The sequence below is a fragment of the Taudactylus pleione genome, unplaced genomic scaffold (assembly GCF_031769625.1).
Source record: "Taudactylus pleione unplaced genomic scaffold, aTauple2 ptg000792l, whole genome shotgun sequence".
NCBI classification, from domain to species: domain Eukaryota; kingdom Metazoa; phylum Chordata; class Amphibia; order Anura; family Myobatrachidae; genus Taudactylus; species Taudactylus pleione.
In genome coordinates this window covers 6584626-6598261 of record NW_028285194.1, presented here as the reverse complement: position 1 = coordinate 6598261, position 13636 = coordinate 6584626, and the positions used below count along the sequence as shown (strand labels likewise).

Genomic DNA, 13636 nt, shown 5'->3' with positions numbered 1-13636 from the left:
AAGCCAGCCAGTGTCAGCAGCAGTGGGGAAATCTGCCTGAACTTCTGGAGAGCCTGTCCATGGAGCAGTGGCGTAACTAAGGTATTTGGAGCCCAGGGCAAATTTCAAAATGGAGCCCCCCGCCCCTCAATGTGTGCGTGCCAAAAAATGGGCGTGGTCACTTAAAAATGAGGCATGTCAACATGACACACACCCCATTCTCGTCACTCTGAACATTCCTTTCCATTCCATATGCACCTTAATGCAGTGCCCCTTATACAGTCCCACCTATGCAGTGCCCCCAGTAGTGGTCCCCCTTATGCAGGCCGCCAGTAGTGCCCCTTATACAGAACCCCCAGTATACAATGTCCCCAGTAGTGGTCCCTCTTATGCAGGACCCCAGTAGTGCCCCTTATACATTACCCCGAGTATGCAATGTCCCCAATAGTGGTCCCTCTTATGCAGCCCCCATTATTTCCCCTTATACAGTGCCCCCAGTAATGGTCTCCCTTATGCAGGCCCCCAGTAGTGGCTCCCCTTATGCATGCCCCCAGTAGTGGTCCCCCTTATGCAGTGCCCCATGTAGTGGTCACCCCTATGCAGTGCCCCCAGTAGGGCCACTTATACAGTGCCCCCAGTAGTGGTCGCCCTTATGCAGGCCCCCAGTAGTGATCCCCCCTATCCAGTGCCCCTTATATAGTACCCCCATTGCAGTGTCCTCTGTGCCATCAGTAGTAAGCCCTTTATATAGCGCCCCCAGTAGTAGCCCCCCCTATGCATTTGGCCCAGTAGTGGTCCCCCGATGCAGTGCCCCTAGTAGTCCCCCCAGTACTGCTCCCAGTAGAGGTCCCCCCCATGCAGTGCCCCCAGTAGAGGTCCCCCCAGTGGTGTCCCCTGTAGAGGTCTCCCCAGTAGTGCCCACAGTAGAGGCTCCCAGTAGTAGTCCACCCACCCGATGCAGTGCCCCAAGTAGTAGTTCCCCCCAGTGATGCCCCCAGTAGAGGTCCCCCCCAGTAGTAGTCCACCTCCCCCCTGACAAATGCACACAAGTAAATAAAGAAAAAAAAAAACATTTACCTGAATCCACGATCTGGCTCCAGACACTGCTCCTGCCGCCGTCTGCACGTCAGTTCTCCCGGGCTGGCGCGCTCTGCATTATGGGAGAGACATCATGACGCCTCTCCAATTACCCACTGCAGGAGCCAGAAGGGCGGAGCTCATAAGTGAGCACCAGCCCGGCTCTGTCTGACTCTCATTGGCTGCTGATTAACACACACATCGCCGCCACCATGTAAATGCACTAGCCTGAACCTGCCACCCACTCCCCGCTTGGCGCTATTGGGTAAGCACTCAGGGGGAGGGAAGGGGCACGGCTGTGCAGCACAGGACGCTGGGCGCAGGGAAGCCTAACGCTGGTCCTGAGTAAATGTGTAGTGCTGACCGCACTCACTTCGGTCGGCACTACATTGGCTAACTAGGACGGGCCGGTACCGTGGCCAGCGGCGCCCCACACACCGCCGGTCCCACGGCACCCAGGGCACGAGCCCCAGTGGCCCTGTCCTAGTTATGCCAGTGCTATGGAGAGCACAGGTGACCAGGCACAATAATGGTGAGTAAAGATCTAAGGGGATGTTTCCGTTTCTGAATTTTTGATGCAATTGCAAAACTGCATGCAGTCAGCTTTGTAATTCTGTCCTTGTAAAAATACAAATGCAGCAGGAGGCATATGACACCCTTTGCTGCATTTGCGATTTTATCACTGCGACCAAGTTCGCATGCTGGGATCACCATCGCAACCATCGATCGCAGTGCTGGGCGGCGCCGGGCCGCTGCCAAGCTGAGTAAGCTGAGGCTTACTCAGGCTGGCCGACTTGCTCGGCCAGGAGACTGCATCCGTAGATGCCACCTCCGAAAAATGGGGCCGACATTTCCGGGAATGCCGGCTGCCCCCACACCGCCCCTTAAATGCCTCTGCCTGTCAGTCAGGCAGAGGCATAGAAGGGTCGGCGTTTGATCACGCAAAACCCGTTCTGCATACTCGCAGAATAGGTCTTGCGCACGTGCAGATTCCCGATAATCAGGAATCTACCTTCAGCATTGCTCTTGAGTGCAATGCTGAATTAGGCCTTATATTCACTATCACAAAGGACTTGAGACTTCTGCTACCAGGGGTGAGTAGGGGGTTGTGAGGAAACAGCTTCTGGTGCAGACTCTGTGCATGTCAGAAGTAAGATATTGATGATGATATTTTAGTGGCCATTTATTAAAAACAATCTAAACTAGTGTCACATGGCAGGGATATTACTTAAGATGAGACCAAGGTGCTGATTCTGAGCTGGACGCAGCATCTTGTGCCTGTCGTGCACCTGTGACTTTATGCTAATGACGCTACAAGCCCTTCTCCTGGTGTACACCTGTGTGTATGACTATGCAAGGACAGGGACAGTCTTTTAGAGCATCTTGGTGCATCTTGGTGCATAGGAACTTGCACCAGACCCATGCTAATAAGCGCAGATTCTCAATGTGAGTGACTAAGTGTCTGGGTACACAACCATTTCAGCGACATGGGACATACCCATAACACACCCATAAGGTGGACCATCTCCATCTGTCTGAACAGCCACCTCCCTGTCACCACCAAGGACTACCCAATTCATTTTCAGTACACTTCTGCATCCGTGCATCTCAAATCACTACTGCGACTCTGCATCTGACATCACTACTGCCACTCTGCATCTGACATCACTACTGAAACTCTGCATCTGACATCACTACTGCCACTCTGCATCTGACATCACTACTGCCACTCTGCATCTGACATCACTACTGCCACTCCATATCTGACATCACTACTGCCACTCCATATCTGACATCACTACTGCAACTCTGCATCTGACATCACTACTGCCACTCTGCATCTGACATCACTACTGCCACTCCATATCTGACATCACTACTGCAACTCTGCATCTGACATCACTACTGCCACTCCATATCTGACATCACTACTGCCACTCCGTATCTGACATCACTACTGCCACTCTGCATCTGACATCACTACTGTGACTCTGTATCTGACATCACTACTGCCATTCTCTTACTGACATCAGTACTGCGACTCTGCATCTGACATCACTACTGCGACTCTGCATCTGACATCAGTACTGCGACTCTGCATCTGACATCACTACTGCGACTCTGCATCTGACATCACTACTGCCACTCTGCTTCTGACATCACTATGCCACTCTGCTTCTGACATCACTACTGCCACTCTGCATCTGACATCACTACTGCGACTCTGCATCTGACATCACTACTGCCACTCTGCATCTGACATCACTACTGCCACTCTGCATCTGACATCACTACTGCCACTCCATATCTGACATCACTACTGCCACTCCATATCTGACATCACTACTGCGACTCTGCATCTGACATCACCACTGCCACTCTGCATCTGACATCACTACTGCCACTCCGTATCTGACATCACTACTGCCACTCCATATCTGACATCACTACTGCCACTCCGTATCTGACATCACTACTGCGACTCTGCATCTAACATCACTACTGCCACTCTGCATCTGACATCACTACTGCCACTCTGCATCTGACATCACTACTGCCACTCTGCATCTGACATCACTACTGCCACTCTGTATCTGAATTCGTATGCATGTGGTGGGATCAGGATAGAAGGCAAGTAGTAGGATAGAAGGTGAGTAGTAACAATGCTGCGGGTTACTCCTGCAATGCATACTGTACTGTACTGTATTTTATTACTGAGCATACAGTGTTACTATACACTTAACTTAATGTATAAGTGCTTCTGCTGCAAATTATTCGCTGCCATTACTACTTACACGCTTATCACTTGGCATAGCCACCATTAGACAATTGATTGCTACTACTGTATTACTTGTATTACTAGGCATGTCTACTCTGAAGGCCCCCATACATGGGGGGCATGATTTGGCCGTTTTCGATCGATTGGAACGACCAATCATATTGGCGATGGCGATGCGTGCCCCCGCAATCGTAGTCGCTGATCAATTGAACCTGCAGAAAGATATCGACTTATCTTTCATGAATTGGCACACATAGTTTTGTGTGTGTGCATGATGAACAATGCGATGGACGATGGACAATATGTTGTTACTTTTCCTCTCATTATTTAAATTCCAGCATCGTGAGGTTGTTTGCAACAAACAATATATCGTTTACGATCTGCAGTCGTTTACGACCCATCTATATTGTTTGTTCATTTGTACAATCGTTCCGTGTGTAGGCACAATATTGTTTGACCGAGAGAGTTCAAGATTCAAGGAAAATCGCGAACGAGATTGGATGATAAGCAAATAGCACCGTGTATGGGGGCCTTTAGCCCAATACAGGACATTTACTCTGCTGGCACTGTAATGGACATATGCAGACCACCATTACTTACTTGTCATTTTACTAGGTAAATAATTGGTCATTACTGCTGGCATATCATCAGGCAATTACCACTGCTGTGCATGTAATAGGTATATTAATAAGTATTACTATTAGTGTGCTTATCACTGAGCATTACTGGGAATATGACTGAGCAGATTACTACAGCTGATGCTACTACTACATGGGATATACTGTATTATACAGCATTTTCTATTCAATTTTATATATTGTATATTTGCCTCCTCAGTGGGCTGTCTATGGTATACGTGCCACCAGTATGGCAACTTAATTGTATACCAGTAATTGTAAAAGGTGGTAATGCCAGAAGTAGGGTGTTTTGGGGGTAGTCTGCAATTTCACACTTCATATCAGGCAGCAGTAAGGCTACAATAACCACAGATATTCCCAAACATGTGACCTAGGTACTAGCCACAAAATGCTGGTCAGTCATATATAATTACTGCTTAATGTGTTGCTCTTTAGATGAATTTCTACTACAGTATGTTTATGTTGTGTGATTATTCAGTTTGTGAGCCCATTTTAAAGACTTTGCTCAATTTTCTGTGACAGTTGCCTAAATATAAATACATTTTAAATACTGTTTCACAAAATAATCACTCATTCCGCATTTGGCTGTCTAATTTTACATGTCAAGCCAGCAGAATTTGGATTTATGTGTCTGACCTCAACTACACCACACAGCAAACTCAACTCACAAACATCATTTCAACTCTATTCATGTACTGTACATTAAATTACAGTGCAGAATGGATGGGATAACATACAGTAGCAAAAGCAGAAGTAGAAGATCATATCACTGAAGCTTTGTAAGTACCAAGTCGCCTGCTCTGTCCCTCAATTTCATGTGTGCAAAATGTTATCAAAATTTCAATCAACTCTACAGGCATCTTTTGAATATTTAATGTATCACCACAATTTATTGATTGGAGACATTTGGTTTTCTGTAATAACATGATACAAATGGCATTGATATGTTGCAGCCAATAGCAACTAAGCAAATACCAGATTATTTGTTCTAGTGTAGTCAGAGTAATGATGGCTGACATCTGATTGGCTGCCACAGCATATCATTCCTTGACACAACTTTATTAAATTGGTCATTTTTGTACTTTGGTCATTTTTGTACTTAAATTGGTCATTTTTGTCATTTTGTACATTTCTACTGGTTTGCCTTCCTGACATTTATGGTTGCTATGTGTCAACAAAAGAGGCTGCCTGAGTGTCTTGGTAGATGTAGTTCAGCAAGATCTGTCCCTATTTCTTTTCTCCTAAGTTAAATAGCCAGTGCTATCTTGTGCTGCAGTTGAGCTTAAAACAGTTCTGTTTATTCAACCTTTTAGTTAAATTTCATTTGTTATTCATGCCTTATAAACTATGGTTATTTTAGTCTATGTGACTCACATTTGTCATGCTTTATAAAAGTGAGTAAAGCAATAGGAATGTTACCATTGGTATTCCTTAATTTTACATGTACCAACCCTTTATTTAAACATTACCTTATAAAAACCGGCTTGTTCATACTAAAATAGATTGACTTCACTTAAATCCATCACAGATGTGGTTTGTTTGAAGGCCAAGCTTACAGCTTCATGGCAGGAACCACTAGGTGGCGCACACTAACCATATTTATTTCAGCCTACCCTTACAAACCTACCATTCATATAGTAAATAAAGAGCTGCATTATTAATTTATGCCATTGCAACTACTCTACACCTAATATTTGTTTAGCCAGCTGTTTCCTCCAATCCTCCTTTAACGCCACTGATTGAAGCCTTAAGTACATTTAGCCTTTTTCATCCCAAAGAACATTTTGTTGCCTACAAATTACAAGCTGCCTTTTCAAATGAGGCTGTGCACTACAGTAACGAAGTGTGGAGCCGGAATGTCTAATAATTCCTTTGGAATAACAAAAGTTCACTGTAATCTATACATGATGAGATTTTGTTTTAAATAGCACTTATGTGTTTGTTACTAAAACCTAAGGCCATTAAAGACAGATTTTCTGGCTGATTAAAATGCTTTCCTTGTGTTAGAGTAGGCTATGCATCATATCCTTTAGTAAACAATATTCACCTTTAATAATCTATTTGTGTTTTTATGAATTGTACCAATAAGAAATAAATGTCAAAGCGGCCGATTCAATTAGTGGCGATGATCCGCAGAAAGTGCCGCGTTGTGGCTGCTCATTTGCCTGCTCAGACAGTCTCAACCTCTATGGGGTGCGAGGGAAAATTAGCAATGTCCCGGAATCGCAGCCAAGCCGCAAACTGAATCACTCCCAATGAGAGGACATCAGTTGACGACTTATATGAATGAAAGTCATATTATTATCACTATCTGTAATTTTTATGACCACAGTTAAATGTACAAAAGGTCAAAGCGTAATAATACCCCAAAATATACATGATGGTTTCAATAACAACAAATACACAAAATGGAATCAAATTGCAACATAAGGGAGGGTCTGCAATAGGGTACGTTTTTTGTTTTTGTTAAAGTTTAAATTTTGTAGCAAAATCACCAAAACAGTTAGCACTTTTACAATCTCTTACCTAATTACCTCTCCAAAAGTTGAAGAAATCTAGACAATGCAGACTGATGTTTATTACTGGACAGTTGAATAGCGTACATGTTATAGTAAGGTCCTACTACAGTAAATGACAGTCGGTAAACCCATTGAGACTCCAAAGATAGATAGATAGATAGATAGATAGATAGATAGATAGTGTTGAATTGATGTGAAAATAGCACCATGTAGTTATAATAATGATGTTTTGATCAATAATTTTTACTAAGCAGAAAAAATATTTGTATTCTTATTATATTTAAAGAAACTTATTTTTTTTTAAATATGCAGCATTAGACATTAGTGAGATAATAGGTAATTGTATTAATATAAAGTATGCAATATATAAAATATACAACATGCAAAATTAGGGAACTCTATTCCCTTGTAGGAGCAATGTGTCCTCATACACTGTGGCTTCAGTCACGCCAAACAGCCCCTCTCAACGAGCCAGATTCCAGGCGACTCGGCTGCACTGAGCGCCTTTCTGGCTCGAAATGTGCATCTTATTTGCATAAGTAAAACAATTGCGACAAAGCTACTCTCATCTCTCTGAGAGGCTCAGTCACGCCATGCAATCTGCGCTGTATGGTGTATAGATACTAGAGGGTATATTTACTAAAAGTCAATTTCGGTCGATATTTGGTTGATTTTTGGTTGATTTTCTATTTCAGGGGCTAAGTCATACATTTTTCTAACAGATGATTTTTGACATAAGTTTTTAAACAATGTCAAAAACCATATTTTAGTAAATGTGTGTAAATGTGATTTAGACACTGAAACACAAAATCAACCAAAAATCAACCAAATATCGACCACACATCGACCAAAAATCAACCAAGATCAACTTTTAATAAATATATCCCTAGGTGTAGGAGGTCTCATCATATATATATATATATATATATATATATATATATATACAATTCCAGATGGGTCCACACCGTATGGTACATGCAGTATAGCATCAACGTGTCGGTCCTATGCTTGGACCCTTGACAAAGGTCCAAGCACAGGACCGAAACGTTGATGCTATACTGCATATACCCATATGCATAAGATGGATTAAAAGCTTTTTGGAAGACTGGTGAGTGCACCCCCGTGATTGATTTAGTTGATATATATATATATATATATATATATATGTATATATATATATAGATATATATATATAGATATATGTATCATACAATAGCATACTGTAACTGAAGATGGTATTAGGTAAACAGAACTTATACAAACAAATTTAATTCAATATTTGGTTTCAGAAATGATGTATTCACAATAGTAAAGAACACTGTTTTTACAATTTGACACATCATAAAAAGTGCATTACAGTTGTATTGTTTTACTATGCACTTTAAACTCTAGATAAAGTGTACCATAGATTGAATTATCTGTGGATTTTATGTTACTGAGAAAATAAATATAGCAGATTTATGTCACATTGAACCAATATTCATATATGCCCTCAATTCCATTATCGCATTTTTTTTTTAATTCTGGTTCCCTGTGCCAAGAATACACTAAAAGGTCTGTTTAAGTTATGACATCATACTGGAACATGTACAGACAAACTTTCCACGCTGCAAATTCTCATATGTATTGGCCCCATTGTGTATTATCTTAGTGACAGGAATGCACATTTGTACAATCAAAACCAAATCACGTTCATAAAACTTGTTGTATCAGGTCCAACCACAGCACACAGTTGAGTGGCTGATCTACTGTATGGGCCCTTTCTGTAAATATACAGTACAATGCTCAGGCTGGAAAATGCACCGTTAGGCTCCTAATTATTGTATACTATCATTTTACATTGTTTCTTTAGGTTGTTGTTTTATTAATGACCATACAAAAATGAGTTACATACTATTATACGTATATATTTTCTCATATATATATATATATATATATATATATATTGACATTTTGCTTTAAAAACCGTAGGAACAATAGTTTTGCCAATTACAAAATACATGTAAAGTTTACAGAACATTTTCGACATGTGAATGACTGTATCTGGCATCCATCCATTATAGCTGAGGTAACTACACCTCATTATATCTAGTCCAGAGCCCCAAAATAGATGTCTGTCTATTTATTGATCGATTGACAGGTAACTAGATACACACACCTCTGTACATAAGAGTGTATCTGTCTGTAGTTTCAAGGTTAAATAATCTACTCTCAAGTATTTGCAGATGCACCAATGATTTGCAGGTTATAGGGGAGAGCATTACTTGCAATAAACTTTTGCAACACAAAAACCTAATCCATTTGTGTATTGTTAATTCATACTAATTTAAAACTAAATGACCATAGCTGAGTATGGTGAAAGGTTGATGTTTGCTACTTTATTTGCCCTCTCTTGTAAGCAATTTACAAGAGAGGGCAAATAAAGTAGCAAACATCAACCTTTCACCACACACCAGATACACAAGTTGATATTACTGTATATAAAACTTAGAACAAACCTGCAGTCACCTAACCAATAGGAAAAAGAGGAGAACTGTGTGACACTCTGTGAAAGTATTAATAGCCAGTATCCATTACAATAGACATTCAATACTGTTCAAGTGTCCAGTACACCTGCCAGCCATCACAGTGGTATAATTTAGCTAATGAGCGCATACAGTATGCTGTGGCGCAGGTAAAGTGTGTTTAGTTACTTTGTAATTTAGTTACAAATTATGTCAAATATCAACTAAATAGTCCTATACTCTAATGACAATTATACAATTATATAACACTAATCATTACAGTTTGATAAAAAAAATTTTTTTAACAAATCATCCGACATTGGCCTCTGATGATTTACATTGAAAATAATATATATATATATATATATATATATATATATATATATATATTGTATATAAATATATATATATATTGTATATATATATATATATATATATATATATATATATATATATATGTACATTGCTAATGAAATCCTCACCTTTTAAACTTTGGTTATGTGTTCAGACTGTTTCTTTGTGGCTCTCTGGATGGCAGAGGTCCTGATCCTGGGCACCAGAAGCCACTTTCTCATCGAGCAGAAAGGGAAAGTAACACGTCATAAGTAAGTACGCCTCCTACTGTAGATGTGTTAATAACAGCCCAGCATTCAGCATGTCCAGCTCTCCAGCTCTCAGTGAACGCCGGTGCTGAGGAAAGCAACACGGTGGCTTTTGTGCACAACACACCCAGCGCTCCACCACAAACTTACAGAGCTCCTTTATGTACCTTTCTGCTGACTGCGATTCTACTCAAGTAAAGGTCCGATTACTTCATAGGGGACAGGGCAGGTCGCCCATATTCTCACTCCACTCCACTTTACAGGAACACAGAAGGAAGTGCGCACATATGTGCGTTTTTGCGCTTTGTCAGCGCAGTCAGTGTTCCAAGTATGCAACATGTGCTAATTACAGAGTGATTTATTTGAACAATGCAAGGGACAGGCAATCTCACAGTACTGTATAACTTGCATGTACAGTATATATAGTGTGTTCAGGGTTTGGGTGACACGGTAGTGGGTGGGGTTGGAAATATACAGTATATACAACGACAGGACAAAATTAGAAGCAGATGGGAACATGAAGGGGACTTAATAACATGGAAAGGCGAGGATGGGAAACTTGGTGGTGGCTGAGGGCAAGCAGCAGGCACAGGCAGCAAAGCCCTGAGAACAGGCTGGCATTTATGCTGCTAGGTAGCATATTGGGACCATTGATGACTGGTCTCAGGAAAACCGTTTTCTTCTAGGATAGGAAATAGCTTCATATTTCAATAACAGAGCAAGTTTTGATGAAGTGGAGTTTGTTTCAGAAAAGGGGAGGTGGAAAGTGAGGAGAAATGACAACAAATGGGAGCATTTTCTAAAAGAAAATAGGAAAGGGCGGACTGTGGTTAGAAAACTATGCTGAGAATACTGAACTAGTGTGAGGAATAAGGAAAAGGGGTTTATGCACTTTTTATTTTTATTATCTGAGGATTATTTCACTGCTGAGGCTGCAGATTTATATGGACCCAGGCACTGCCAAATCTCCCACTCAGGAGGAGGAGCATTCATATTTATGTTTAAAATAAAGATCTCTCTAATTTTTTTGTTATCACTTTAAAATATTTTTTCCTTGGATATTGGGGCTAATGCTCTGTTTGGCCACTGGTGTGCTCATCTGAACCTGCATCTGTAATAGACATCTGATGATAGTACTGAGAAGAGAGGATATCTGGACTCACAGATATGGTGCTTATGGAACTAATCACACAATATATTTATCATTACAGCAGTAGAATACAGAGTATTACTATGAGAATACATTTTTAAATCTATTATCACACATGTATTTTGTTTTCAATTATGCGTGTACTTTTTTTTAAAGATAGCTTGTCATGTCTTTAAGTTTATTTTATTATTGTCTTTATATGGATATAAATGAATGCAAAAAAAAGAAGCCACTAACGGAATGTTTTAGTGAATTCAGATGAATTACCAAGATGTAGTGAATTAGCAAAGGCAGAACCTGTAGATGGCGGTATTGTTCTAGATAAATACTATAGATCCTAAACAAGGAGGCTGGTAGTCCCAACAGTGCACACAGCAGTTACTGTCTTGAAACTGCACTGTGCCCCTTCCTTCCCCAACATACATGACATTACATGATATCATTTCCTAACAAAGGGGGGTTCTCATGAATATAGTTTTCTTTCCCCGAATTGAACCTATTTACTTGATGACAGTTTCAGAAACAATGTTTTCAGTGAAAGAAATGTGACTGCACTTAGAAGACTAAAAGGGAGGATGTGGAAAACAAGCCCAAACTGCAATGAAAAGAAAAATAGATACAGTACTATGGGAAAACAAATTACAATGTGTCATTTTATTATGAGAGTTTAACTCTCCTAGATAATATATTTGTCTGTTTCGCATTTTTACCTTTGTATTTATCTCTAGAATCTCTATAGGTGAATATGTTTTCTGACTGGTTTACAATCCAACTATTTTACTATTTTATAAAATTCACAAATAAACCTTAAAAAAAAGTTGGAGAAATTTCAGGCATTCAAAATGAAGTAGCGACAGTATGAAATCGCTGCTATAATCGCTTTGCGCAGCTTATCCTTTACTAGAGATGCTTAAATAATTGGCTTGAACCTGGCTGGTTAGAGGACCTCAGACTTCATTGGATACTATCAGCTGCTTTGATCTGGATCACTTGCTGCATCCACCCTGCGTTTGAACGGCAGACCTTGAACTTTGCAGTTAAGATGATATTTTGAACAATTTGACCAATTCCAAAGCATCGGAATGACAAATTGCGCAAATCGTGCAGTGTCCACTAACGATCCCTATGCGCTGTCCTGCTGGTCATTTGTCGTATGCTCAGATCTTACCTACATGCAGTAAAATCTGGCAATCTCGTTAACGAGATTAAGGTTGTTGGTCAGATAGTTTATCAGATTGCACAGTTTATGCAAGATATAATTTGTCTGGGAGTGCCAGGGAGTTGCCGGGGGAGTTCAAGAGAAATCATTGACTACATTGCATCTTTTGCGAGTTGTCTAGTGTGGGGGCACCTGTAGAAATTCACTTGCACTTTGAGTTTGTGGATTCTTAGGGACAGATGTGCTAATCTCTGGCAAGTGATAAATTGGAGAGTGATAAACTGTCAATCAATCATTTTACCAATTATTTAGGGTTAGGCATTAGGAGGAAGGTTAGGACAAGGCTGTGAGGAGACAGGGTTAGGATTAGACTGTGGGGAGGGTTAGGGTAGGGGAAGGGGGGGTTAATGTTAGGCACCCACAGGGGCAGGTTAGAGTTAGGCACTCCCCCGGGAGTCTTAGGTCTAGGGTGCTGGAAGGGGATGGGGTTAGGTTTAGGCACTTACAGGGGTTTTCGGGTTAGGCACTAGGGGGGATAGTTAGGGTTAGGCACCCCTAAGGGAGGGTTAGGGGGGAGAGGGTTAGGTATAGTTAGTTACTCACCGATCGGGATTTTCAGCACTGCCGGTCTTCTGTTGTTTGGATTTGAACCGTCGGACATAGGTCCGGCGGTCATTCTTACCGATCCCGTCAAATTGCATGCTGGGCCAGATTAAAAATGCAGTTGCAATGATTCTAATGGCAAACTTCCTTAGATAGATAGATAGATAGATAGATAGAAACTTGAATTGATTCATATATACTCAGAGGTGTCAATTGGTCAGGTCTGGTGACACCCGGTGCGCACTCTTGACTATCCCTGCGTGCTGGAGGTGCGACTGTGCCCGAAAAGGGGCGTGACTGAAAATAAAGGGCAGTGTCCTCACCGAGGATCCTGATGCTTTTACCCCGTGGGCAGCACAGCATCGCAGGAGATGCCGGTCTTCCCCCGAGGACTGGGCTATCAGCACTGTCGGCTCCTCTTCTATGACAGGAGCCGGGTGCTGCAGGAGAATGTTACATTGCAGCTAGAGGATCCTGTCACTGCAGAGGAGCCAGCATTTTGGTATAATCCCCTCCAAGGGTGGCACCCGAGTGTGGCCCGCACCCATCTCATGATGCCACTGTATATACTGTATAAGACATGTTACAGGATGCTACCTTTGTTGCGCTGACTACAACTGAATAAT

The 13636-nt window shown here is 41.5% G+C and overlaps 1 protein-coding gene and 1 long non-coding RNA gene across 2 annotated transcripts in view; one reads left to right on the top strand and one right to left on the bottom strand.

Moving 5' to 3' along the window:
* Positions 1–10234, bottom strand: part of HAPLN1 (hyaluronan and proteoglycan link protein 1) — a 165721-nt gene extending 155487 nt beyond the window's left edge. Inside the window, exon 1 of the mRNA XM_088457945.1 lies at positions 9979–10234. The gene's annotated coding sequence lies outside the window, so the exon portion shown is untranslated. The remainder of the gene's footprint in view (positions 1–9978) is intronic.
* Positions 1–13636, top strand: part of LOC148474967 (uncharacterized) — a 135824-nt gene that overhangs the window by 118131 nt on the left and 4057 nt on the right. The window lies entirely within an intron of this gene.